The sequence below is a fragment of the Propithecus coquereli genome, unplaced genomic scaffold, assembly GCF_000956105.1.
Source record: "Propithecus coquereli isolate 6110/MARCELLA unplaced genomic scaffold, Pcoq_1.0 Scaffold178, whole genome shotgun sequence".
NCBI classification, from domain to species: Eukaryota; Metazoa; Chordata; class Mammalia; order Primates; family Indriidae; genus Propithecus; species Propithecus coquereli.
In genome coordinates this window covers 2,845,340-2,867,819 of record NW_012142523.1, presented here as the reverse complement: position 1 = coordinate 2,867,819, position 22,480 = coordinate 2,845,340, and the positions used below count along the sequence as shown (strand labels likewise).

Below are 22,480 nucleotides of genomic sequence, written 5' to 3'. Positions count from 1 at the left end.
AGGGTCCTGCACCAGTGGAAAGGCATCATTTCTCAGTGTCTGAAGGGAAGGACTAACCTCCCCCCTCTTGTTCTGGCTTTGCTGAAAAGTGTGGGCTCTTCTCTGGTGTGCGCCACGGAGGTTCTCAGATGTCGGTGGGTTAGGGAGGAGATGATTGAAGACTTACCAGCCTTTGTTGCTTGTCTCCCAGACTTGGACTCATGGGATGGGCTGAAGCTGGCAGGGCGGGGGTGGGGGGTGGTGCTTAAGGAAAAATCCAGCTTGCTCTTTGGATGACAAGCATCACAATGGTGTTGTGGCATTTGGAATGTTCTGTTATATTCTCATCATGGCTGTGTTATCGGGATGAGGGCATCAAGAGACCTCTGTCAGCACACCAGGGGCCAATAGAAGGATGTGTTCTGATGCACTTCAGGCAAGGATGGGTCATGGTTGCAACCTTGGTTGCTGTGTAGGCCAGGGGAAGGCAGGGCTCAGTGCGTAGGGATGGAGGGCGGAGGAGATATCACCAAGGATTCTGAGTGGAGAAGAAAGTGGGTGGCTGCAAAAGTCAGGGAAGGACAGTGACTAGGACAGACAGAAACATGGCAGTCAGGGGAGTGGGGAGGAGGGGAAAGAAGGAGGAAGATGGGAGGGAGGGGAGGAAAATAGGAGTAAGAGGCACGTTTATTGCACACCTCCTTTATACCAGGTTTCATGGTGGAAGAGACACCAGTTGAGTAGACATGGTCCTTTGAGGAGCTCATTGTCTGCTGGGTGAGAAAATCAGATAAATTCATGTAGGAGCCAAGTGTGACTATTTAAGAGGGATAGGAGTGGACTCCTTCCAAATAAAACTCAGATTTGGGAGCCAGTGTAACCAGAAAACTCAAGTTTCTGGTGCAGTGGGAGGCAAGTTGACCTGGGAGTCAGAAGATGGTGGTGTCTTGAGCTTGTCGTGTGGACCCAGCCAGGTCATTTCCTACCCTCGTTGGAGGGTTGAGAGAAGCCCATGTGAGCAAAGACATAAACCACCCCATGGATGGTGATGTTTGTAAACTAGTCCAGGAGCAACAGCTGGCGATTTTGAGCAGGGAGTTGGGTTGAAAGTTTAGATGAGCCTTCACTGAACTGGAATCTCAATGACCTGCTCAGCCCTGAAGATCCTGGGGTTCCTGCTCTTTTTTTAAAAATACCTATCTTGTTGATTGTAAATGTTATGCTCCTTGTAGGAAACGTAGAAAATACACAAAGGCATAGAGAAATAAATAACAGTTATTAAAATTTTGGTGTACTCCCCTTTGACCTTTTTTGCTTAGCCTAGACCAAGCTAGGTGGCTATTTATATATAGTCTAATATTCCCAAGTTGGGATCTTATTATATCTATAGTCACATACTTTTAGCTTAACATTGTGTCATGAAAATTTTTCTTGTATCATTACAGACTCCTCTAAAATATAAAATGTGTGATCATTGTATGATTTGTTGAGCATTTTCTACCAATATGCACCAGGCCAGTTCTAAGCTCTCCAGAGCTATCATTTCATTTCATCTTCATAAAAACTCTATGACATAGGTAGTGTCATTTTCCTCCTTTTACAGATGAGGGAAATGAGGCCCAGAGGTTATGCTACTTGTTGAAGTCACACACCTAGAAAGGAGCAGAGCTGGAATTCAGCCCCAGCTTAATGTGATTCCAGAGCCTGTCTTCCAAGCCATGACAGCGCACTATGACGCGCTACCTCTGCGATGGTTTTTCCTGGCTATGTAGCATTCCCTTGTAAGACGGTGGCATAGTTGACTCACCAGATCTCTTGTTAAGTTGTTCCCGAGTTTTCGCTTCTATAAACAGGTGCCAGGACGAACATCCTTGCCAGTTCCCTCTCCTCCAGCACCGAGGCCTCTTCGACTCACTTGTTTATCCGTGGACCAAACGATCTCCTGCAGCTTCTGCCCCGCCAGGTGTGAGCCTACACGTTGTCCAAACTTCTGGAGTGAAACGAATCTGAAAGAGTATTCCTTTTCCTATTAAGTCACTCAGTGGGGAAGGAATTAAGCAGAGGAAATTGTTAGGGGAGTCATTCAGAACTCTTTGCTATAAGATTAAATTATAATTATTTACAGGGTTGGTGTCACCATGGCGAGGCAGGATGCATTAGTTGTTCTAATTTATACTTGCACAGCAATTATGGATAAACAAACTCGGAGGCTCTGGACGTATGTGTGGGAAGAATCAGCTCTCTCCCTTGCCCCTCTCCTTTATGTATCCCTGGATTCCTGTAAAAATCCAATGCTGCTGGTTTATGGGTATACTGCTTTTGTAAGCATACATTAAGATTTCAGGCTGTTCTCTCGAGTTCTGTGCAAAGACACAGAAAGACAACAGATCTTGTTAGAAAAGATGGATTTGAACAACCGGCCATCCCTTCACCTGTTGAGAAGACAGGAACTCCTTTGAGAGAGAGAAAAAAAAAATCCACTATCTCCCTTACCAAATAGCAAGTCCCCACTGTTTCAGAAGGGAGGTGGCATACAATGTCCCGGGCTGAGTTTCCATATTCTTCTCCTCCCCCAAATGGGGATAACAACGAGAGAGTTTTAATTAGAGGCTCCAGTTGTCTGGATTTCATGGGCTAGTAAAATTCCTAAACAATTGGAGAAACACAGGATTGGTAATTTTTTTTTATTTTGCCAAGAAAGTATGTTAGAAGAAAACCTGCCAACTCTTCAAGATATTATTTCATAAAACATAGGACAATTCAAAGCCAAAATATGGCAGGAAATGATGAACTGGTAACCTTGTGCTGACGCTGTGAAAGATGGGGGTGGGGGGCACACAGGCAGCAGTGCGTGCCCGACCCCAGCGAGGTCAGCAGTGTGCGTGCACCAGTCGGTGGACCAATTCCTCCTGCTGTGCTGGTCCATGACCAACCTTTGGGAATCCAACAGGAAAAGGCTGTTACTATGGTGAATACTGAACCCTGTGGCTCTGACATGTTGAGAGATTCCCTAGTATTTCAGACCTACTCTCCCTGAAGGTGATTGCTTTGTGTGTGTGTGTGATTGGCCATGAACAGAAGCTGGGCTTGGACTGGCTGAGGGTTACCGTCCAGACGACAGATTTGGTATTGCTCCCCAGTTGCACGCACCCCACACACACACGGCCAAGTCACCTCTGACACACACCCCTGCAAGTCACAGCCAAATACACACTCCACAGGCATCACCCCAGGTGCCCTTACACACACACACACAGAAGCCTACCCCCTCCACCACCACGCACACTTATATAAACAGTTCACTGAACTCAGCTCAGGGGCCAGATTTCCTCTCGCTGACCCTTCTGGGGGGCAGGGTGTCTCTCCTGGTTCTTCTCTCACCCAGTCGGTTGACTCTGACCAACATGGTGCCCCATCCCTTCCCATCACATTCTAGGAAAATGCTCTCACCACTGCTAAAGTTCCCCATGAGGCCTCTGGAGTTTTTCAGAGGGCTGGGATGGGGGATGCAGAAGACCCCTTTGATTCTTGGGGAGCTGGCTTCCTGGAGGGCAACAGGATCATGTTCTTATGAGTAGAAATGATTACCAGCCCACCACGGAGCTGGCCTCCGCATTGGTGGAAAAAATCAGTGCAGTGAAGGCCACCGAGAAGACACTAGACCTGAAATCTCTCTCCTCCTCCCTCTGCATCATGCTCAACATCCCTGAGTCTCTCCAGTATCCTCCCTAGGCTACAAGGAAGGAGGGAAGCCAGACGTCCCCTCCAAGAATATGGGAGAGGAGGTTTGTGTAGTTTCCCCAGGATTAGACATTGAGCCTGCACCTTGGCGTCTAACTGAGAAGAGAGCAGCCTCGGGACTCAGAGAGACTTGGGCTCAAAACCTGGATCCACCTCTTAGCAGTTGCTTCATCTTAGGATATTTACTAACCTCTCTGAGCCTCAGTTTCCACATCTGAAAAATGGGGCTCATCATACCAACCTGCAAAGCATGTTGGGAGGGCTAAGCATGTAAAGTGCTGCCTGGCTCACCCTAGGCATGGTACTCTTTGGGAGAGGGACCAGAGTCAGGGGCTCCCTCTTTGAGGGGGAAATGGTAGGATGAGGCATCTACAGCAACTCAGAGGCTCGTTGGCCCCATCCTGGGTGGTCCCACTGAGGCCATCATCCCAGCCTTCCAGCCCAGTGGCATCTCACCAGGCCAGAAAGGCACAACCGGACTGCCCCAACTGGTCCAGCTTCCAGGGGAATTGCCTGGAAACCCAGGTGAGGTTGGCTGGTAGAGAGTCCCAGGGTCGGACCAGAGGATGCCCTTGCAAAGGTCTGGAGCGGGTACGGTGATTTTGTTGCAGCCGCCTTCCCAGAGCTGCACTTTGCAAGCGCATTGTGGGAGCATCACTTCTCTGCCCGGCCCCGGGCTCAGACTTACCAAAAGTGTAAGGGGATTCCGTTAATTCAGCCACCACCGGCTGCTCTGTCAGGGGGCTCCACAGTGAGTCAGGCACACCCCCCGCCCCAAGGAGCAGGTGGAGAGGTGTACAGAGAGTACGAGCAGAACTCCAGAAGACAACATCACCAGACCGAGAGGGGAGGGGTGCTGCGTCTGGGCCTCCCTCTCTGTCTCTGCCTGTGTGGCTGGGCATTCTGTTGGGCCTTCCTCTCTGCTTCTATGTCCCCCACCCCTGTGGCAATTTCTTCCTACAACAGGGAAGGCGGAGCCAGGGTCTGACTGCACTCATAATCAAAGCCCCCTTGTCCCGGGGACCAGTGGCAGTGCCAGCCTTTTGAGCGTGCGACATGTGTGTGGCAGGGGGAGTCCACGGCTCCTTCCCACATGTGGCATTTCTGTGTGGACTGTGGAATCCCCCCCTTTTCTTTTGTTGTGACTCTGTGGCCAGTGTCTGCGGGTCATTCTCGGCCTCTCTTCCTGGTCCCCTTCCCTACACTTTGATTTTCCTTTTCCAGTTGTTTCACTCTGATCCCTGAGCCTCTGCCTGCCCATTCTCTACATCCCCACACTCCCAGGCCCGGTCCTCACAGGCCTGCATGTGACAGACTCACTTCCACCAAACATTTGAGGGAGCAGAAGCAAGGAGAGCATGCTCCAGGGTTCAGAGGACACTGTCCAGGCTGGGAGAACAAGCCCTCGAGGGGGAGGCTGCACTCGAGACAGGCCCAGAAGGGTGGGTGCCTTTCGATCCAGGAGACGGAGGGGAGGTGGGAGGCAATTCTTCCGGGGCTTCTGCCTTGTCCTCCCGGCCAAAATGCAGGGGCTCCCTGATCCCTGGGACACAGGCCCAAGAGGAAATGGTCCCAGGAGTTCTCTAGGGAGGATGTTCCCCACTGTGCACCTTCCCTGCGGCTCTGGCGTCTGTCTCTGAGCCTGGGCTGCTCCCTCCACCTGGAGAGGAATAGAACACCTGCTCTGCAGTCTGGACTGCCCAGGTCCTAGCCCTGCCTGGATAGACTTGGGCTGTCTTTGGAGAGAGAATTTCCCTGCAAGGCAGCCTCACTGCACCTGCTCTCTGGATCCAGCAACCAACCCTTTTGAGTTTCATCATTCAATTTCCTCAACTCAGCACATCCTTTTTACCTCATAAGAGCCATGAGGGATTTTCTTCACCTTGTTCCCCTTTCTTTGTTTGTTTTTGTTCTTATAGGTCAGGATATAAAAACTTCTGTGTACTCTGCAGACATTCAGTTTGAAAATTTTGCTAGCAATACTCTTTCTCCTCTCGAAAGACTTTGTTTTAATTATTAGGCATTTTACACGTGGAATTTGAGCCAACTAGAACCATTTGATCTCAGCAACTTTTAACCAGATACTTCATTCAGGAACCATTAGATTCAGATGTAGTTAGAATGAGAACAGCATGCCAATGGGGATTTGTTAATAATAACTATTCATTTATTTATTTATTCACATACCCTTTATCAAACCATTGGTTTAGATTATTAATGTTCTTTATTACTTTTCCCCTTTTTATTTTCTGTAATCATTTATTGAGACCCTTCTATGAACTAGGCTCTCCTAGGTGCTAGAGAGACAAAGACACAGTCTGGGTTCCTGAGGAGTTATTTATTCGCTCCGCGAATGTTTATGCAATAGCCAAGCTCCGTGCTGCACCCTGGAGCTCACAGGCAGGGCAGAGAGGTAGAATATAATTAAATGCTTTACAATGTCATGTGTTAGGTACTTTGCTATGAGATACAAAGAAGTTCCCCTAGGGACTGAAAATAGAATGTAATCGCTAGGATTCTTTGGGTTTAAGAAATAGAAACCCGCCTCCAGCTGACTCAAGCGACAGAGGGAATGTGTGGCTTCTGTGACTGAGAAGTCCGGGGCTTGACTTCAGGCAGTGTTGGATCAAGGTGTACAAATGATGTTTCTCCCACCCCCAAGCTTTGAACTCCTATGTGTCAGCATCATTCTCAGTCATGCTTTCCCCAGGGGGTAGCAAAGGTGACCACCATCAGCTCTCCATAGCCTACCTGTTTCAGCAATCCTGGCAGAAAGGGAGGGTCTCTTTCCTAGTGGCTCCCACAAAAGCCCTCAGATAAACCTTGATTGGACCAGACCGGGTCGTGTGCCCACCTCTCAACACCAGTGTTGCCAGGGGTGCTCTCATGGAGCAGACCCAGGTCACATGACTGTCTGCCCACTCCAACCTCATGCCGGGAAGATGAAAACGAAGACCGTGCTCCACACAGGCTGTCAGTCTTCCTGCCAGATGGAGGTGGCGCTGGCAGGACTCAGATACATGAGTCCCACAGGGGGCGGTTTGGGGTTGAACTGAGGGGTGAGACTTTGCACTGGTGTGGGCATTTGGGGCATCGCACGTCGGGTGCAGGGAGCAAGGGAGGAAGTGCAGGGCTTGCGGCTACAGTGAGCACAGGAAGAGCCTGGGCCGGGAAGAAGCTCGCCCCTGTGCATTAGCCAGAGAGGGTGCCACAGGCCGCGGAAAGCCGGGGAGTAAGATAATCACCCTGAACTTTAAGTGGGTCAAACCCGAAGGCCTGGAAGCCAACTAGAAAACGTTTTTGGGACTACCCAGGCAAGAGATGACCCAGCCTTGAACTATAGCAGCTGTGAAGGTGTGGAGAGGAGGGGGTGATGATTCCCAAGTTTCTGACTGGATGACTGGGGTGGGGCCATTTACTAAGCAGGGGACACAAAGGAAGGAGCAGGGCTGGGTGGAGACAGGGACGGCAGGGCCCCTTGCTTTCTCCAGCACAAAAGGAGCACCGAGCAATAGGGAAGTCAAGGCCGCAGCAAGGAAGGAGATGGGGCTGGGTTCAGGGACGCAGCTGCCCTCAGTGGCCAAAACACAGTCTTTGGGATAAGACTGGGAGAGCGGGCGGATGAAATCGTAGCTGCCCCTGAAAGTTTGTTCAAGTCGGTACCCTGGCAGGACCTGAGAAGTCATCTTCATGGTGAGCTCCAGCATCGTCTTCTTTGGCAATACCTCCTTCATCATCGTCACTGCTGCCTTACCCTCTCCATCTTCATTAACATCTTTCCATCCCAATTTATTTATTCGAACAAGCTACTTATGCCCTTCTCTTGTTTGACATTTGGCTTGGCACCGGGAATACAATCGTGGAGACAAATAAGGCCTCTGCCTTTGTGGAACTTATGTCTGGGGGAGAATAACATTAATGATATTTACAAAATAAGTGTAAAACACAACTATGGTGTGTGCCACAAAGGAAATGAACGGGACGGGGAGTAATAGCAGTGGGGACCCTATTACGAGATAAAAGGGCCAGGTGAGACCTCTCTGAGGAGGTGGGATTTAAGCTGAGACCTGACTGCCGCGGAGGGCTGCGCGGGAAGAGCTCAGGGCGTAGCGTCTGGGCAGAGGGTACCGCGTGTGTAAGGGCCCATCATCACGACGCCCTGTTTACCTGTGAACTTCATACCTGGAAGTAGCACAGGCCTGGTGCCTGTCCTCTGCGGTTTTATCCTCTTTGAATGTCAGGAGCAAGGCAGGGCCAAGGTCACAAGCTGTCAGCGATGCTCAGAAAACAGCTCAGATGGCACCTGACTGAGGACGCTGAACCCTGTGGTCGGGCTGGTGAGCGAATGGGCCTCTTCCAGCAGAGACTCAGAACCTCCTGCTCTCCCGAGAGTTTGCAACTCCCTAGCTTCTCTCTCGCTCCCTGCCACATCACCATGCTTTAAGCTACACCAAGAAACTGTTCTTTTTTGATGGAGCCCGTGAAATTGCATCTGTTATATCCATCAGGAGCCAGGCCATAAATAACCAGCCCTTTAAAATCTCATCTCCTGTGTCTCTCGGAGTTGGAAACAGCAGTACAAGCTCTGCAGCCAAGCAGTAGGACAGGATTGGTGCCCCAGCAGGCTGCTGGCGCGACCATGTCCGGAGGGGCGAGGGCCGGGCCTCCAGCAATCTCCGCGGACTATCCACATGACTCCCTTGCTTCCATGGGGGCAAGAACTCGCTCTCAGAAAGAGAACAAACAGCCACAGCAGGGGGGAGCAGGAAGTGAGCCGGTGTTGTCGCAGTGGGCAAAGTGGCTCTGAAAGCTTGTGACTTGGCAAAGTTCTGTGCGTGGAAGCTGAAGTCAGGCAGCTGGCCTGTCCCCCGTGGGTCTGACTGCATGCAACAGGTTTGCACTGAGTGCTGCGTCTGCGAGGAGGCTCGTGCCAGGACTGCAAAGGGCACCAGACGAGATGCTGTCCTCAACCTCGCTCGAGGAGCTGCCAGATGCCCGATGGCGCCACTAAGACAGGTGGAAGGAATTGCTCTGGCCCTTCCAGAAGCCCCTCATTCTGGCAAGGCCTGTCTTCCGGAATGATGTTGGTTCATTCAGAATGTTCAAGGCCCCCGTCCCGGTCTCTATTTTCATGTTTGGCCATGAATGTTTGTTCTACTCACTCTGGGCCTAACCTACCCAGTGTTGCAGGCTGGTTTTGCCTCTATCTTGCTTCTGCAACCACTTCCCGGATTCCTAAGACTGACTTAAGTCCTTGGTTCTAGCCCAAAGCCTGTCTTTCTTTTCATCTCAGTTTCTCCTCATCCAGCGGCTGGTGTGTGACACCCACACACTCACCAGGGAAACAGGATTCACACAGAAGACTAGCAGTGACGATGTGACGAAATGGCAAAATCATCACTGTTGAACTCAAGAGTTTGGGTCATTTAAGAAGAGAAAGGGCAAGGATGGTTTGAATAAAACAGGGAGGCTTCACAGAGAAGGCAGACCTCTAGGCATCTCTGGGAATTTCTCATCCAAGCTTCTTGAAGAGCAGTCTACACTGGCTGCCTCTAAGCCTCCTCTTCCCATTCATTCCTCCCCTGCTCACCCTCACTCTTCTACCCTCCAGCCTTCCCCTGAAACCACTGACATTAAGATCATCATCAGAGAACCGCCCCCACCCTGCCCCGCCCCACCCCACCCCAAAAGCCAAGGTTTATTCCTTGGTGTGACACTACCAAGGTTTATTCCAATTGCCACCTCCAGAAGGTATTGTTAAGGTCTCGTCTTGCTGGACAATCTGCATTACTGTGCATTGTTGGCTACTTCCTCCTTTTGAAACTCTACTTTCCCTTTGCCTTATGCTACCCGACCTGATTCTTCCTGGACCTCTCCGGCCATTCCTTCTGTGTCTCCTTTGATGTCCTCTGGGCTCTGTTCTTGCCTTAGTTCTCTGCTCACTGCACACATTCCCCCTGGATAACTTACCTGCTCTCATGGTTTCAAACACCACCATTTGACTCCCAAATCTGGGTCCCTAGCCCAGCCTCCCCAGTGAGCTGGTAAGACTATAGAGCCAACTCGCTGCTAGACATCTCCACCTTGATGCACTGCCAATATCCCCAACTCAAAGTGTCCCAGCTTTGCTCATAACTGACCCCTGAAATGGTTTGTTTCCTTTCTTAGTTCATGGCACTGCCATCTACCTAGTTATCCAAAAGTCTGGGAATCATCCCTTTTCATCCCTCTCTCACCAGCCACATTCGATTCTTTGTTAAGTTGCCCCAGTGTACCTCCTATAGCATGTCTTTCTATCCTTGCTACCTCCTCCTGAATTCGGCCCATCATCTTTTCTTCTTTGTGGGATGTAGTAGCCTCCTTACTGATCTCCCAGCATCTCGGCACTCTCCAATTCATCCTCCTCACTGCTACCCGAATAGCTTAATTAAAATGCAGATCTGACATGCTAAGCCCCAGGCAAGAGCTTTCAATCATCTTCTGTTGTCTACAGAATAAAATTCAATCCCTTGGCAGGGCACACAAGGCCCATCTGGATCTAACCCTGGCCTACCATCCCAGCCTCATCTCTTGCCACTTCCTTCTTTGAATTTCATTAACCCTGAAATTCAGTGATGTAACACCACCAAGGTTGATCCCTTGCTCATCTTACATTTCTGTCACGGTTCAGTGGGAGCGGCTCTGATCCACATGGTCATGCACGTGGGTATCCAGGCTCAAGGGGGTTCCACTGCCTTGTAACCACTTCATCTGGATCGTCTGGGTACATGGCCTTCTCCAGTGCCATGGCAGGGAAGGTGGGTGGAGAATCCAGCCTGGGCTTTCCACTGCCTCACCCAGATACGATCCACATCGCTTCCAACTCATATTTCATCAGCCAGAAACAATCACGTGGTCCAGCCTCGCTGCAACGCAGCCAGGAAACGTGGACGAGCAGGTGGAATGCTTGGGGAGCCAGCCTCTCTGCCACACCTCAGATTTCAGTAGACAAGATGTCCTGGCTCCTGTCAAAGGCCAGCCCCTGCCCTGTGCTCCAGATCTCACTTTCCCCAAAACTACCTTACTAAATTCATCTCTCTCTTGTATTCGTTAATTCTTTTTCTTTCTACTGAGCATGTTTAACAGTATAGAGACATGTTCTAATATCTACCATTCAAAATCAAAACCAAAACGGCACCCACCAAGCCCCCCTTCAGCTACCACCCCATGGCTCAGCCAATGCCTGAGATGGTTCTCTCTCAGTTTCTGCCCCGCCTTGCCACTAAAACTACCTTGCTAAGATTGCCAGGGACTTCCAGGTTGCCAGATCTAGTGTCACTTCTCCGTCTTCATCTGACTTGGCCTCTTGGCAACACGTGACACTGGTCATCTGACCTTCTTGGACTATTTCCTTCTCTTGGCTAACATGAAACACACAGCTCATGGCCACCTTATGGCCATTTCTTAGTCTCCTTTGCAGTTTCTTCCACTGTTCAACCTCTGTCCAGCCTGTACATTTGGACTACCCAGGACCTGCCTCTTCCTGTCTATCCTCTTTCCCAGGTAACCTCAACCAATCACAGGTTGGCTTTCAATATTATCCACAGGGCAGTGGCTCTCAATTTGACTTTTCAGTCCTAATGGGTCTTCTGGGCTCCGTGTAGGAATCTCTGTATGAACACGTTCAAAGCAGACCTCTTTTTTTTTAAATGTGGTAAAATATACATAACATAAAATTTACGATTTTAACCATCTTTATGTGTACAATTTAGTGGCATTAAGTACATCGGAGACTTAATGGTGCCGTCTCTAGCACCTTTTTCACCTTCCAAACAGAAACTCCAAACCCATTAAATAATAAGTCCCCACCCCACCCCTATCTCCTGGTAACTCCCCTTCCTCTTACTGTCTGTATGAATTTGGCTGTTCTGGGTACCTCATATAAATGGGATCATTCAATATTTGTTCTTTTGTGTCTGGCTTATTTAACTTAGCATAATTTTTTTTTTTTTTTACGTTCATCCACATTGTAGCATGTGTCAAAATTTCATTGCTTTTGAAGGCTGAATACTATTTCCTTGTATTTTTTTTTCTTCTTTTTTTTAGAAACAGGGTCTCACTCTGTTGCCCAGGGTAGAGTGCAGTGGCACGATCATAGCTTACTGCAGCCTCAAAATCCTGGGCTCAAGTGATCCTCCTGCTTCGGCCTCCAAAGTAGCTGGGATTATAGGTACGTGCCAACATGCCCGGCTAATTTTTTTATTTTTTGTAGAGACGGGCTCTCACTGTGTTGCTCAGGCTGGTCTCAAATTTCTGACCTCAAGAGATCCTCCCGCCTCGGCCTCCCAATCCTCCCTCCTCGGATTACAGGCATGAGCCTGGCTCCCTTATATGTTTAAACAATATTTTGTTTATCTGTTTGTCCACTGATGGACATTTGGGTTGTTTCCACCCAATTCAGACTTCTCCTCCCCACCCGTAATCTGTTGCCCTGCCAGCCTTCGCCACAACTTCCCATGCCTATGGGCTCAAAGAGGAAGCTGCTTTTGCCCGTCTGTGCCACCAGCACCTTTGGGCTGCTCAGTGGCCTTGTCTCTTAGCGTCTATCCCTTCTGTAATCCATTCTCTAGATGGCACCCAGAGTGCTCATGTTTCTAAGTCAAGTCATGCCTTGCCCCTGTTTAGGGGCTCGAAATGGCTTCCCCTCACATTTAGAATAAAATCTTACAAGACTCTACGTTGTCCAGCCACTGCCTGCCTCTGACTTCCCTCCTGTCCCTCACTCACACCCACCTGCTGTGCCCAGCACACTGGCCTTCATCCTAACCCCTTGGATGAGCTAAGCAGGTCCCCTCTTAGGGCCTCCACACTAGCTGTCCTCAGGGCTTAAGATCCTCCTCCTTCAAAGTCTTCAAAGCCTCTTCTTTCAAAGTTTTGTTTTGTTTTGTTTTTTCAAAAAAGACCTGGCTTTTTTGAAATGTAGAGTTCAATTTAAATTTCCCCTCCTTAGAAAAGCCTTCCCCATCCATGCAGCCTAAGGTAACCCCTTCCTCTCTCTCACAGCGTCTTGTTTTATCTTAGGCGTTTGTCAATACCCGATATTTTCTTGCTTACTTATATGTTTGTCTTTCTTCTGTGCCCTTCCCCTCGCCCGCCATCACCTGCAGAACCGTGAGAAGCCCCAAATGCAGGGCTTGGCCCTTAGTAGGTGTCCGAGGTTGGGTTGTTTGGAGGAGAGATCTGCCTCTGTCTCACCAGTAGCAATGTCCTGTGGTTAATTGCAAAGGTTAACGTGGAGACTCTCCATCAAGTATTTTAAGTAATAACCTTCCTGGGGGACATTTGCAAATTAGCACTGACTCTTGCTGATTACTCATCCTAAACTCAGTCTGATTAATAATTAATCAGCAAACTGCTTGGCCAGAGCAGGCTGATCAGTGCTAGAAAGGATCTTAAATTATGCAAGTCACTTGGCCAGTCTTAAAAAAATAAAAAAAGCTCAGCAGTCGACAGAACTGGAGAGGTTTGATTGCAACGTGAGTGAGATTTCTCAGATGTTTGTTTTTTCTTTTTGTCTTTTTTTTTTCCCCTTTTGACTAAAATCAATTAGGCTCCAACTTGCAACCTCAGAGAGAGACTGTAGAGCACAGAAATAGAGATGTGTTAAATATCACTTTCTTTTCTGTTGCTTTCCTTCAAAAGAGTTTTGGTCTGGGAGGCAGAGGTTAAAATTAGCCAGTTTGCTAAGCAAATGCCTGTCTGGCACCTGATGTCAATTTCTGCAGCCGTGGTCAGGTTCAGCGCTTGCCCTCACTTCCTCTGAGCTGGCGGCACCCCTAGCCTGGCAATAAGGAGGTGAGAGGTTTGATGCTCGCTCACCCCGCCCTGGGGTTGGGGCGGAATCAATTTGCCAGCAACCTATGCCACCAGGAGTCCTTAGAGTGCTCTTTGCTTCCTGCCTACAAACCCCGGGGAGACAGGAGGAAAGGCAATCAGTGGGTGATGGACAGGCTTCCCACTGTCGAGAGTGAACTTGGTGACTGCCGGGGACCCCTTTTAAGCCTTGTCTGCAGCCTCCAGCCTCCAAGGCCAGTGCTGCCTGTGGCTTGTCTGTCTTCTCTGCATTCCTCTTCTGGTCATCGGAGATGTGGCAGAGGGGGAGGCCCAGAGAAAGCAGAGGGGTCTGTTGATGTTGATCTCTGGGCCAGAGAAAAGGTGAAGAGATACAGGATTTAGTGCAACCCCAATCCCGGTTAGAACCAGCAGTGTGACAAGGTGACTCCCCAGACCAACTAAATCAGAATGCCCGGGGTGGGGTTGGGGGGACACAGGCATCAGTATTTCTGACAGCTCCCCATTGATTCCAGGGTGCGCCAGAGTGGAGAACCATGAACTAATGGGGCGTGGGAGGCTTTGGGGAAGGAGATTACGAAGGACATCAGAGAGCGAAGTAGAAAATGGGCTTTTGAAGCATTGGTTGTTTTCCTGGAAATAAAAGGACATCTTCACGTATTATTCACAGAAACCTTGTAAGCTAGGTACTATTTTTCTTGGTTTGTTGATGAACCAAGGCTCAGAAAATCAGTTGATAAAGTCCCTAATGTTACTCAGTGATACAAATGGCCCATTTAAATAAAAACCTAACCTGAAAAAAAAAAAAGGACATCTGTCTGTCTGGTGACAGGCAAGGGAAGGGGAGAAGAGACGCCCAGACAGGGCAGCTCCCAGGAATGCCAAAGCTTCTGATCCGTCTCAGTTATACCCCTGCTTTAAAAAACACCCTCTGGAACTGAGCGTGTGTTTCTCCAATTGGGATGTACTGACCGACTTCCTGCCTCAGAAGACTTGCCTGAAAGGTGTTTCAGAATGCAAATTCCTGGGCCCTACCTCAGACTCCTAAATGTGAAATTTCTGAGGATAGGACTCGAATTCAGTATTTTTAGGCATTCTCCTGGGTGTTCCGAAGTAGATCTAAGCTTGAGAGCTACACCGGGCCTAGACAGCTCTTTCCAGAACAACAACATGGCGGAGGTGGATTTTGCCTGTTACGAAATGATCCATCTTCTTACGAATGGATTCATTATTCAATTTCTTGGCGTGGAAACCCGCCAGTTATGTCTGGCATACAGGTTTGGTTATGGTTGATGCGCGAGTCTGGGCAGGCACATCCGTTATACAGAATGAAGCACACTGACTCTGAATGGACTTTATGAGTTTATTTCACAAATATTTTTGCTTGCCTACTCCGCCAGTTCCTGTGGTAATCCCTGTGATTACAGCACTGATCTAGAAAGTCTCGTTCCTTCAAGGAGCCATTGAAGTCTAGCCTCACCTCCTTGTCTACCTGGTGTAGGACCATGCAAAGGATATCGTCCTCCTGAAACCTGTAGATGTGGTGCATATGTGCGCCCCCAGCCCTGTCCCCGGCTCCTACTGCACTGGCACAAGCCCACCTTTTCTAGCATCCTTCTCCCAACATGAACTCTTTGAGAGCACGGACTTGGCTCATGATCTTTGAAGCCTCAGTGCTCTGTGGCGTCCTGGCACAGACATGTGTAAAGATTGTCTGACAATTTGTCGAATAAATATAGCCTCTGACATCCTAGAGTGTCAGCAACCTTTTTACAGACCCATCTCACCAGCACAAAAAGGAAAAGCACGTGGCAGCCGTCTCGCCTTGCCTGGTCTCAAAGCCCTTTGGCAACAGGACCGAGGTCAAGATAAATACACAGGCACATATCTATTGATGGCCTCTGTGATTGCATTGAGGATGTCACGCGTCTTGTCCCGTTGAACTTTCACCACCATCTTCGAGTTAGGTATTAGCATACCCATCTTGCAGATGAAGAAACTGAGCCATGGAGACTTACCTTCCTCCTCACCTGCACACGCTCCTCTCCAGCTAGGTTTGCCCATTCTGTTCCCTCTGCAGATCCCAGAACAGCCACTCCTAGAACCATTCCTTACCCTCAGAGTAGGCTCTGATGCAGTCTGTCTGTCCTCTTTGAGTCTCTGATTACCGACTTTCCTCCTGCCTTAGCATACTTTCAAGGGGTGTCATCATCTTTCAGAGCTACTGTATGTCAGGCACTGTACTAAGGGTTTTACAAGCATCATCTCATTTAATCCTTACAAAACTCCAGTAAAAGAATGTGTCATCATCAAGACATTAAGAAACCTGCAAAAGGTCATGCAGATAGTGAATGTCTCAGCCAGGAGTTGGACCCTCATCCTCTAGACTCTAAACCCCGATCTGCCTCCCTTCTCTCTTCTGCTCCTCTGGGCTCTGATTCATTTTCTGTTCTGACCCCAAGGAAGACAGCGTGGAGCATGACTTTCAGAGTCAATGTTGGGTTCAAATACCAATTCTGCTACCAACTAATCTTGTGACCTCAGTTAAGTTTCTTACCCTCTTGGGATCTTACATAGAGTTACAAGAAATAATTGGGCACAGAAGACTGAATAGGCCCAGATTCCCAGCTTTTAAATCTTGCTTGTGTCCTTCCTCTGCCCTTGCATGGCTACAGCACCTGGAAGGGCCTTCCTCCCCGCCGTCTGCCACCCCGGTCCCGGAGACTCCCAGCGTGCTGTCTGTGCAGAAGGCTGCACACAGCTCCTTTCAGAGGTTCAAGGTCCTGTGGGTCTTGACCTCTGCAGCTGATGAGTCAGGGAGGCAGCTTCAGGCTGGCCCAGGGTGGAGGCCACAGCAGGAGGTTGTCACGTCCCCTTGGGCCAGGCAGCTCGGAGATCCCAGGGCCATTTGGCAGTGTCCTGAAGGGCGCGCAGAGAAAGTCAGAGGCAAATGATAATGACTTTTACTCTTCCCTCTGAGCAAGTCACTCAGCTTTCTGAACTTCCGCCGCCCTACTTTTATAAGGCAGATGATGGGTCCTCCCCACCATCTCCACAGCCTGCTGAGAACACGTGGCTTGGTGCACACAGACTTCCTGATTTTTCATATATAAATACAGCACTGCTGATTCTCCTCCAGTGGGATCTGCCTCCTAAGGTGATTTTTCTGAAACTGAGAGGATTCGAGGAAGAAAACACAAGTACTATCTGTGGGTGCCAACTACATGCTAGATGTTTACACCAATTATTTCCTTTGCATCTTCCAGTAACTATAAGAAACTGAGACTCAGCAAGGTCATGTGCCCAAGGTCACAGAGCAAGGAACTTGCAGACCAAAGCCAGGCTCGTTTGCCTCCCATCCTCTTGCCTTTTCTGGCCCTCCGGCTCTTGGAGGTTGGAAAGAGGCTTGAGTACCCCAGAAGGATGTTCCCAGGCCTGTGCCCTTGACTTCCACTCCCCCCACCCCTTGGGCTGCTTTCATCCCTCGGGCTCTGGCTGGTTGAAGCTGCTGGCTGGCTTCACAGACAGCGGTGCCCATGGAGGCCTTGTCAGCCATGTGCTGCCAGCTCCCTAGCAGCTGGCCCAGGGAGCACGGGACAGACTGCCATCAGCCTTCCCCTTTCAGGAGAGCCCTGTCGCTGCTAACAAATGGCCCATGTCATTTAGCCACGTCCGTGTTGTCCTTCTCATTGCTGGTCTGTGGCCTGAGTTGTCCAGATAACCCTTTTCATTTAGTGTTGTCGTTATGGATGCCACGAAGGTCCCCGGGCAATGACAGCCCAGCCTTTGCCCCAACCAAGAAGAGTCTCAGGCAGGCCTGCTTCCTGACTTCTGTTTGCTGCCAGTTCGGCTCTCACGATTATTGGAATCTGTCAGGCTCCATCAAGTGACATTTTTCACATGAGGGCAAGTGTCCCTTAGGACTTGCTCTGAGCTGGGGATGACATCCCGTATGCTGACATGGCCTCTGTCCCTCCACCAGCAGTTGCCTTAGCAGTTGCCAATCTCTGCCCAACCCTTACCCAGCAGTGCCCTCCTAAGCTCCCCAGAAATCCTCCAATCCCTCTGCCTGTAATCACCCTCCCCCAGGCCCTCTCCCCGCCCCACCTCCCCGGGCGCCTTAGCAAGTAATTACCTTCGCAGGGAAGTTGACAAGTCTCTGGCGACTTCTAGCCCGGCTGGAAAAGATTCATCATTCTGCATCTGGAAATAGCTAGCCCGTCAGCACAAGGGCTGAGATAACACCAGTGTAAAAGTTCTCTATTCAGGGGAATTAATTAGATTCCTTATTAAAGATCCAATTAGGCAAAAGGGCATTTTTATCTGTGATAGTCAGCTGCTCCTATTTTTCTAAAGCTATAGCTCCAAGTTTTTAAAAAAGGAGAAAATCAGGGGGCTGTGTTTTTGTCTAAAACAATTCACTCTTTCATTGTCAGTTACGTCTTCATCAGGATGTGAAAATAGATTTTCTCATTCAATTTGCAATACTTTATCTCTTCAGGGTCTGGTAATGACTCCACTCCATCCCTTCGGCAAGAACTGCTGCCCGCGTGGGCTATTTGGGGAGGGGGATGTTGCGTAGGACGACAACATGAGAAATAGTACTTTTTAGCCACCTGACTCCATGGGCTGGCAGGAAATGCTGGCTTTGCCTCGTCATACTGTCTGTGTGACCCTGGGCGGGTCGCTTCATCTCTCTGAGCTTTAATTTCCTCCTCTCTAAATCTGTCTCCCAGGGCCAGGGTAAGGGTTGAAGAGTAAATTGGTACAATATAAGAAAGAGACTAAGCACCCAGCTCTTGACTGAGACCACCTTACGCCAACACTTACGAGCCATATGGCCTCGGACTAGTTGACTTCTGAACCTTGGTTTCCTCATGTGCAAAATGGGAGGGAGATACCTCCCCCACAGAGTCTCTGGGAAGACTGAATACGGTGACATCAGTGAAAGCACCTTGCCCGTGGGGGGCACTTAATACATGTTTGTCAAACTTGAATCAACTTGTTTCGTATTTCCCTCTAAGAAGCTCAGTGAGGTTCCCTGGATAAAACTGTTCCCGCTCCCCACCCTGGGGTAACTGAACTCATTTTGTCCCTAGTAGTTCCTGGGTGACTCTAAAGGACAGCTGAGGCTGAGACTCCCCTCTGTATGTCACCCAGCTGTGTCCTTGGTGGCTCCCAAAGGAAGCAGTACTGGATGGAGAAGGGGTGACCTCCTGACCTCAGTGGTGTCCGATTTACCTTTGGCCTGGGACCCATTGCCTTGAGTCCACCCAGCCGTCTGATGTGGACACGCACAGCGTAAACCCAAGAGAGCAGCGGTAGTGTGTTTATCCCAGGAAAGAGAAGACCTGGAGAAATAACATAATCTGAGGCTTCTATAAAGTTCTGTAGAAAGTGTGTTCTGGTGCAAATGCCTCATTCCACAGATGAGGCGACTGAGTCCCAGCATCATTCATCAAGGAAGTGGCAGAGCTGGACCTGTTTCCACCACCCCAGATGTTTCCAGGCCACCTACCCCTGAGCCAGCGTTTGTAGACATCTCGTGAGAGGGTCACGGCAGCCCCTGTCTCCCATGAGATCTGTATCCACGTAAACCCAACTCCACACGGTGTTCCTCTCCTGTCTGCCTGGCCTGGCTCTTCATTGCTTGTGCCTTTGTGCCTCACTTTACCCCATAGAGGAGCCACTTTAGCTTCTGGTTCCTCTTCTCACCTTTCCATGAGATTGTCTTGGCGCCAACACCCTCTCGTATAGGCCCTGCCTCCTTTAACCCTGCCCACTGCTCCCTAACCTCACCTCCTCCCACTCTCCCTCTTACTCACTCCTGCAGCCACAGTGGCCTCCTTGCTGTTCCTTAGACCCCAGGCATGCTCTTCCTGCCTCAGGGCCTTTGCACTTGCTGTCCTCTGCACCTGGAACTCTCTTCCCCCCACCCCAGATATGCACATAACTCAGTCCTTCACCTCTTTCAGGTGCCACCTCCAAGATCACATTCTCAGTGAGGCCTTCCCTGACCACCTATTTAAAATGACAAGTGCCTCTCCCACTCTTCAGAGAGTTCCTTTGTTCTGTCTGTTTCTTCTAGCCCACACCTAACGGACCCCAGCACCACAGGGAGCCTGGAACCCAACCGGGAGTGCTAACCCCTCTCCTTGGTTCCAGTCCCGGAAATTCTGTTGCTTGGCAGCCACCATCCTCATTCTCCAGATGAGGAAACTGAGGCACAGGGAGGAGCCTGTGACTTTCCCAAGTCACTCAGCGAGTTAGCGTCGCAGGAGTGACTGTGCTGGGGTGACCTTAGAACGACTGTAAAGAGAGTTGTACTTGCTGAGTTATTTAGGTCTCTCTACCTGGCTTGCCCTGGGCCTCGGGGTGTGACCTTGGTCGTGTCCTTAGGCTTTGCGGAGGCCTCCCGGAGGTGGCCATGGATAAGACCCAGTCATGGAAACAAATCGCCCTGCTGCAAAGATGTGTTGCTGGAAGAGAACACGGTCTGCTGAGAACCTGGAAATCCTCTCCCCTGCCTCCTCCCCTCTTCACCCCCACCCCCTGCCAATTCCCCCATCAAATAATTCCTGATAATGAAGTTAGGATGATTCAGTGGTTTTCTGATGAGCATGAATTCATCATCAAAATCTACATATTTCAATCCCCTGATATGTGCTCTCAGATTCCTAACCTGATTAATATGTAAAGTGCTTTATCCTGTGACTTAACAAAAGAAAACCCAGCTTGATTTCAGGGACCTGCATGGCTGCTAGTCTCTGGGATCTGGGAAGTGTGGGGAGATGCTGCTGGCTGCATCTTGGGGGACATAAAAGCAGCTCAGCAGGGCTGTGGCGCCTGCTGCCAAGGTGCCAGCAGATGGCAGGGGAGGGGAGGGGAGGGGAGGGGAGGGGAGTTGGTGCTCGGGGTCAGGCCCACAAGCACTCCAGCCTCAGACCTCCCATTTCATAAGCCAGAGAGACGTGGCTGCAAAGACGTTCAGCATTCGCAGCCCCACAAACTCGTGGGGGCTGGGAGAAGCCCACGTCCCATGTCTAGGAATCTGGACGAGATGCAGCATCCTCCTTTTGAGCCTTTCTGGAGGGACAGCCGGGGTGGCCTGCCACCTCTTTGCCACCTAAGCCAGACCCCTGCACCATGTGTCCACGCCTCTCCAGAGGAAGAGCTCCAGCTCAGCAAACAGCCTGGAGCCTCCCTCCATGGGCACAGCCCCTGGGATGGGCCAGCTGCTGCTACCATCTTGGGGTGTCTCAGATGCCCTACTTCATGATCCAGCCCACCACACGTCACCCCCTTCACCCTTGGATTCTGCCGGTGGCCCCGACCGGACCAATTTTGGCCCCTACCTCCTTGGACTCAGACTGTTGCCCAGTCCCTCCATGCAGGGCCCATCCCAGCCTCCCTCAGCCCTGACTGGCAAACCCACACGCGCCCTGCAGGGCTCCTGCCAGGTGCTGTGGCTGCCAACATCAGGAGAGGCTGCTGGGCTAGAGGGCTCTAGGGTCAGACATGGATGCAAACCTCTACTCCAAGGTTTGTGCAAGGTATTTAACCCCTCTGAGCCTCTGCTTCTTTAGCTATAAAACCCAGTTATCAGGAAAAACAATTTACTCTTCTTAGGGCTGTTGCGAATTTTAAATCAGCACTAAGTGGAGCGTCTAACATACAGCATGTAGGTGATGCTCCATAACGTAGCTGGTGTTCTTATTCATCCTCTGTAGCCATTGACTCAGGTGGGCCAGTATTCCTCCCATTTTTCTCATGTGGACATGGAAGCTCACAGATGTTGAGGTTGGGACACAGTTGGGGAGCAAGGCGGCACCCCTTTTCCACAGGAGTACCCGGGGCCTCTTGGGACAGAAGAGCGTGGCACCCGGTGGAAGACGGGATGCCTGAGCAGAGACTTGCCCTGCAGGAGATGGGGACCCAGTCAGTGAACTGCATGAACCCAACGTGACAGAAGTCCTGCAGAGAGCTGCTTCTTGGCACAGTGTGTGTCTAATGCTGGAGTTCTTTCCCACCCCTGGCACCAGGGTATTGCCCTAGTTTGGGTTTCCCAAAAGCAGGCCTGAGGCAAGGGTCCAAGTGCAAGTGTTTTATTTGGAGGTACAGGTAACGCCAGCAGAGAATGGGGGCATGCTGTAGGGCAGGGACAGCAGCAGAGGAAGGACAGCAGGCTACAGCCAGCAGGCAAAAGAACTGCCTTGGTGACCAGTATCAACCACCCCAGGGATCCTGGGGAAAGGCTAGGCTTGCAATTAGGCATTGAGATTTGGAAAATCGGGGACATGAAATTTATTTTGTATAGTCACAGAATGGCAAGTTTTGTGGATTTAGGTCACACACACACACACACACACACACTCACACAAGCCAATTATTCACTGGAATGGAAGAGAATCTGCTGTCAACATTCAAATATTTTTGGAAAGTTTGTATTTTTCTGGCTCTGCATTGAGCGAAATGCTTATTCCACAAGTTGTAGGCTCTGAGGATGAAGTCACAAAGAGCTCATGCATACTTGAGCAGGAACACCCACTTGGGGGCTTTATTTAGACATAACCCAGCATTCCCTCCAGCACTTTCATGAACCATCATGAGAAGTTTCAGAACTCAGCCTGGGGAGAAAGAAAAGGGCTCAGAGTTCAGACACCTACTTTTTGAAAGTCTGTGGGTGAAAGCTCCTTTGTGCTGCACTTCTCCTCCTTTGTCCTCACCCATCCTCTGCCTGGGAGCCCCGTGGCGAGAGCCCGGGGTCTGGACTCAGATATAGCAAGTTCCACTGGGCAACGCTAGGCGAGTGACAAAGCTGTCAGTGCTCCCATCTGCAAAGCAGGCAGCGTAGTGCCAAACTGGTGCTCAAGAGACAGATGGCACATAGTAAGTGCTCAGTAAAAGCCACTCCCACCTCTTTTCTTAC

General features: G+C 50.1%; 1 protein-coding gene across 1 annotated transcript in view; it reads left to right on the top strand.

Annotated features, from left to right (window-relative positions):
- The window catches only part of CSMD2 (CUB and Sushi multiple domains 2), a 587,354-nt gene that overhangs the window by 215,725 nt on the left and 349,149 nt on the right, over positions 1-22,480 (top strand). The gene's annotated exons all lie outside the window — the stretch shown is intronic.